This window comes from Egretta garzetta, unplaced genomic scaffold, assembly GCF_000687185.1.
Source record: "Egretta garzetta isolate BGI_Z169 unplaced genomic scaffold, ASM68718v1 scaffold702, whole genome shotgun sequence".
NCBI classification, from domain to species: Eukaryota; Metazoa; Chordata; class Aves; order Pelecaniformes; family Ardeidae; genus Egretta; species Egretta garzetta.
In genome coordinates this window covers 482,054-488,647 of record NW_009258908.1, presented here as the reverse complement: position 1 = coordinate 488,647, position 6,594 = coordinate 482,054, and positions in this window count along the sequence as shown.

Genomic DNA, 6,594 nt, shown 5'->3' with positions numbered 1-6,594 from the left:
TAGAAAAGTGCTCATTAAACAGATTTCCTGCTCATAATTTCTGTCCAAGATCTGTCAACTGCCCGTTGCTTAATCTATTGAATATTAGCACATAAAACCCCCATAGATTTCCAGTCCATATAGTCGCTATGTCCTTTTTCTGTCCATTAACAGCAACAGATGCCTAGGAAATGACTGCAAGAACCGTGACACATCCACCCAGCCCCCACATATTCTCCCAGCTTCTGACAGCTGGAGGTTTAGGAGTTCTTGCAGCAGTCGTACTGAATTCGTCTACTTCTTTTGAACCTGTTTGCACTTCAGTTGTTCACTGTCATGATGAATTCACTAACAGGATTGTATGCCCCAAGGAAATCTGCTTCCCCTCTTTTGTTTTAAACATGATATTTTCTCTGATTGTCCTTTCCTCTCTGTTGTATGGGAAGCAGTGAGCCATCTTGCCACCTTCGTGTAATCTGTAGCATTCAAGATTTCACAGCCTTCCACTCAGGCCACCTTGCTGAAACTTGTCACTCACCTTGTCATAGACTTGTTCCCAGGGAAGACAGCCTGTCCCTCCCACTGCTTCCTCAGAGCTGGCATTAGACCTCTGCAGGTAGGCAAGGTGGGCTCTGCCCTTTGCATCCAGGGCTGCCACCCCACCCCACTGCCTTTCCAGCTCCAGATGGCCTGAAACCATCTCTCTCTGGGTTGCATCCAGCTGCGACAAAACATTTCCTTTGGAAGCGGGACAAGTAACCTCTGGTTCATGAGGAAACAGGCTGGAGCCCTTACAAGCTTCTTCCCTTTCCAAAAAAACATTCTCCCTCCCTGCTGCCCTCCCCGAGAAAGGCAGGCAGCAGCTCACCATGTGAGCAAGCAAGTGGAAGGGGAAACAAAAGTTAAACAGAGGTTAAAGGAATAGGAGAAGGAAAACAGATGACCCCCCCGGCAGTCTGGAGCCAAGCGGCACAAACAGTCAGAGCCCTGAAAGCCAGCTCATCCATGCACACTGCCCTTGCTGCCTTTCCATTCCCAGGAGGGGGCCTAATAATTTTTACAAAAGAGCAAACAGCTGAAAAATGCTCGTATTTAAAAATATATTGAGAGAATTTGCATGTTGTTCCCTTTTGTGTGGGGATGGCATTTATACACCCGGCGTTTCAGCAGCACCGCATCTCAGAGCACTTTACATAGCAATTAATTACACACTGGTAGTGGAGTGACTGTCTACAGGCAACCTCATCAGCCATTATCCACTCAGCAACATCCAGCATACAGCTGTGAACATTTGCATTAGCAGAAAGTCATCTCGGCTGCCATTAGCAGGGTGTGGGAATGTCAGTGAGGATGCTAGGGGTCGGCTCACCCCCCACTCCTTCCCGAAAAGCCTTTAACAGCTAGCATCACAGCTTTCACAGTCAAGCTTGTGACCCTTCCCTCATTTCACCCCAGCTTTGGACCAGGGAGATGTCATCAGCTTACAGCACACTGCAGTCCAGATCCTGCACCATAACGCCATCTTTTCCTATAACATGGGAAACATTCTTGGATGGGAGACTTCTGAGATAGCACATAAAAGTGCAAAACCCAAGTCTGTACAAGGGATAGCTTTATGGTATGAACTTTGTCCATAGCCTGTGCAAGTTTCTGTTTCATGTCCTTGGTGTAGCCAGCCACAGTGCAGCCCCTGTGCCCCAAGATTACTTTCAACACTCCCCAGGTCTCTCCATAAATCACCCCAGAAAGACACTGCACACCTGGATGACCAGCTTCTGACAACTTCCATAGCCTCAATGCTATCGTGAAGTACTTTGCAATGCCAGATTGTCTCCTGAGTGCCTTTTTGCCTCTGCTTTGCCCACACCACGGCAACACCAGATGTGTGACCACCCTCAGAAGATTAGAGGAAGACTGTTGGCAATGGGAAGAATCCCAGCAGTGCACTGACCTTCAGAGGGGACCTGGGGACAAGAGACTGATCAGCAGTAGTCACAGGGGACCTGGAGGTATCTTTGCTAGAGCTATAACATAAACTCCCAGACTGCATCTTTACCGCCAGAATGAACAGTTGCAAAAATGTCCCTGGACATTAGAACTTGATCTTCTGTATTGTAAGTTGTTAAAACACTACCTGGTGTGTTTTTGGCACAGTCTAACTAGCATTTTCCCAAATGATGCCCAGACACAGCCTGGGAATTAGCACAGACTAGTGCCCATTCTCAGTAGGCAATTTGGAGGCAACCTCCCTTTTTTGGAGGGTGAGAGAATTTAATAGTACAGATGCAGGATATCCTGTGCCAGCTGGCCTCTGCGCAAGAGAGCAGACCCAGCTACAGTTAATTTACAGGTATAGATGCAGCCTCAGAGTCCTGGACAACATCCAGCTGATGATTGTGTCCTCATCCTTTCAATTCCACCAACCTGAAATGCAAAACAAAACCACAATGCTTCTAATCTTTAATTGCTGCTGTGTACCACTGAAATGTTTCTATCTTTTGATCCTGGATAAGGTGATTGAATTTTTGCAAGTTAAGGAGCTTATGAAGTCTTTAGGGTTCCTTTGAAAGGCCACGGGAGATATGATTGCAGCACAAACCACTTGGGTCTCTTTTCTTTCTATCTTGTTTTTGTTTCATGTGTGCTAAAATATTCAAAACAATACTTCATTTTGCAAGACTGGCATGTCTGTCTTGCTGAGCCCACCAAGCTGGCTCTAGTCACCAGAAGACCGCAGAGAACCAACAATCAGAATCATTACTGTCATTTGGCAGATAACAAATCTTATCCAAGCTGGAGATATAAGAAAAACCTACAAAGCTGTGTCATGGTAGCACAGATCTCTTTCCAGGTTATGATTTATAAGAACACGAGTTGGATGGATGGGAAAAAAAAATAATGGACTTCCGAAGATAAATATGTTCTTCTTACAAGTGCTGTCTTTGGTGTACAAGCTCAGCTGACCAGCTTTGGGCATCCTTCCACTGAAAGCCCAATAAACCAGGGGGCTGGCAGCATGGGACCATTGCCTGAATGCAGGAGAGGTCTCCCTGCTCAACCCTTCTGTCTACCCAGCCCACAGCCTGCACTTGCTGTCCAGGACTGCAGGACCTGTAGCACTAAAGATGAGCAGGCATGAACTCGCTCCTGACCCTTTTGCAAAGAGGAGAAGGGAATCAGTGTTTCAATCACTGGAGAGGGATGAAATTCTTCCAAGTAGCTGGTTTACAGCAAAAGAACAAAGTCTTTGGAAACAGAATAAGATAATCTTTCTGGTGTTTCTTTCATCTTGTCTTTGCTGCCAGAGGTAATTTCCTGATTTCTAACCCCTCCTTGAGATATGCACAGACACATCTTAATGAGCTTTTGGGAGATAGGGTGCTTGTCCCACTCTTTAGGGCAGGCTGGATCCCATTCTGCTCTTGCCTGCTATTAAGTTCGTCTACCTTTGATTGTTCACTGGTTTCTTCTATGACTTCCCAACTTCTTCCCCGAACACACCCCAAACCCTAAACTCCTTCAAAACCCTGGCAACTCACAGAAATTGCTAATTGCCATTTGAGGTTTCCGTGGCACATCACTGTTCAGGGATTTCACTGGTAAGCAATGAAACAAGTCAGGAAAATGAAAAGGATTTTCCTGAAGACCTGGACACAATGGGAGCAGTAAGGCCCATAGCTATCTGTCCTCAAATCAGATGTCCACGCAGTCTTCCCCTGAGCAACCAGCCATCAAGGCTGGCTTGGCAGGACTTGGCTTGGGGAGCGGGGGGAGGGTGTCGCTTCCCATGAGCTCCTGCAACTGTTTCTACAGCCGAAGCAACGTTTTTCATGTTAGCTCTATAGGAGCTGGTATTACACTTGTGTATTTTTCTGCCCAAGCATTTATATGAGAACAGCTGTAGCAAAGGGTGGCTGGTCCCCTGGCCCTTACCTGCTGGTGGCAGCCCTTTCCACCATTGTCTTCCAGACAGAGGAGTGCTGAAGCTGCATTTTCTGAGATGTACAGCCACGTACTGAGGAGGAGAGCCGAAACCCACCAGGCAATTTCACAGATTCCACTAGAGACCATTTCAGACAAGTCACTGGGCTTGATAATGCCGATTTACATAGCAGTAAAGCTTCCCCCCACCGTGGGAATTGCCGGGTGGTGTTCTCTGGCCTGCGCGATGCCGGAGGTCAGGCTGCTGATCAGAATGGTCCCATCTGGCCTGAAAATCTATAAATTCAGATCTGGATGAAATTGGGCAATTTTGGATTTGGATAAGCATTCATGAATTTAAATGAATAAATAATAATATAATAATAAATCATTCATCTCGCTGTCTAGCGTGTGAGTCCCCTCGAAGACCTGCAGTTCAGATGCAGCCAAAGTTTGACTACCTCTGCAATTAGAGCCAATGAATTTCAAATGAGGGGGAGGGAGGGGGAAAAGCCAAGAGAAATGAAATGTTTTGGGGAACATTTATCCAAAGCCACTTCGCCCTCCCTGCAGGCCATACAAAGACTGGATGCTAACAAACTCACCTCACTGCTGGCTCAGGGTAGTGGCACCAGTGAAAGCTTCCATCTCCCACTACGTATAGCCAAGAAAAGCAGGACCCATAAACCCAGCTAGCCCCAGGTCTTCCATGCCTTAGAAAGCTTGCTGTCTTCACAGCTAGCCTCACTGGGCTAGACTCATTCCATCCCAGGTGATGGTTTTGGGCAAGTACATTTCCTTTTGGTTAGTTATTGTCAAACAGAGTTTTAGGCAGTGATTTGTGATGCTGCAGAACCTGTAACAAAAGGGTCTCCTCACCAGGCTAGAGTAAGGCTATGCACTGCTCAGATTCAGGCTCTCTCCCATGAGCCAGAGGTAAATTTATGGGCAGTCACCACACTGGAGATGGTAGGAGAGGACACAACAGGCTGGGCTATGCTTATCATGAGCAACCTCCACACCTGATCTCCCTCTACCAAGAGCTGCCTTTTCATTCCAGCTGATGGGCCTTCACCAACGGCTCGCTGCAGTCCAAATGCCTGGCACTGTTTTATCCTCCTTCTCGTCACCCCCCCAACCATTATACCCCCTTGAACCATCCCCAAACCAATTCTGTCCTGATACTCCCTGGAGTGTTTCTGCCCTCCCCAAACCTTTGTGTTTTACTTTCTCTCTAAACCAGCTCTTGCAGTGTTCCCCAGTTTAGCCTCCTCCACTCGTTTCATTAACATGCTGTTTACTTCTGCTTGTAGATCATTAGCAACAATATTAAACAACTGGCAATTTGCCCAGGAGGCTGCTATCTCCGGGGTTGATGACTTGTTTTATTTTCCCTCCCATAGAGAGCAGCAAAAGCAGCAGAGATGGGTGGACGTGGAAAGTCCTGAGCCACAAGCAGAGATGAGAGAGGCGGCTTGCTTGCCTTCACTAGTAAATCTCCCGCTCTGCTTTGTCTTTAAATCCTCACCCTGGTCCTCCTCTCATGGACATGTTTCTGATACTTTTCTGTATGCTTGAAATAAGCCCGTGCCCACCCCTTCAGCCCTTTAAAATCCCTTGGCTTGGAGTCCATGCGTCCATACCTAGGAATGAATTTTAGGGCAATCTCTTTCCAGGCTCCTTGTGTGACAAATTCCTCCTTGCTTTCCAGCTGAAATCTGAGCCAACAGACTTATTGACTAATTGTCTAACCTGCTCTGGCTCAAGGATTTAACTCTTTGCAGGAAAACCCACTTCCACGACTCAGACTCTTGAGGTTTTCATATCCTCCCCTCAAATTCCTCCAAGGAACTTTGCAGAGATGCAGGAAAAGTTTATATTCAACTCAGGAACTCAGAAAAACTTTTTAGTAACTCACACCGGGTATGAAATGAACCCAAGGCAATCTTTGGAGTGAGAAGGAAGCTCAGACAAGGGGGAGGGGACCTGGTGCCCTGCAACCACTCTTCTGTTGTGAACGGAGCAGAGAACTGGCTGCAAATTTTCATTAAATATTCATCCCTTTTCTTTCTAATATGATTTTTTTTTTTCCTTTTTGGCCAAGAAAAGCTGGAGGGAAGGAGGGGTGAAGGCAAATTGACACATTCAAAATCTTCCAATATCAGGCAAAAAGTGTCAACAAAAATGTCACTGGAAAATTGTGATCCAGTGATTTTGACACTTTCTGATCACAATACCGCCAATGCTGCCACACTGGCCCCTTGGGCTGTTGGCCATCTTCTCTTTGCGCACCTAGACTAAAAGTACTATCCACATAGGACTTGCATGGACCTGCTTTTGAAACCATTCAGCCCCTGTTATCACCATGATAATTTCCAATGCTATTTCTGGGACATCTTCAGAACATGATCCTTCTTCGCTCCTTTTCTTTTCAAGATGAGGCTGTTGCCAGCCATCACCACAGAAGTCTTGGAAAACTACACCTAGGTTCCTCACTCAACTCAAGACCAGTTTACACCAGCTTGTTTCTGCTCTACCATTGCCATAAACCTTTTTTCTTCCCTTCTGCCCACAAGGGTACTTATGGGGAACCACCGGATCCCCTCATGGCCCCCAGTTAGCTAGGTTAAGCAAGCTAAACTCTTTAGATGCTCTCTACCTGAAGTACCATGACTCTCCTGATAGCCCATGGTT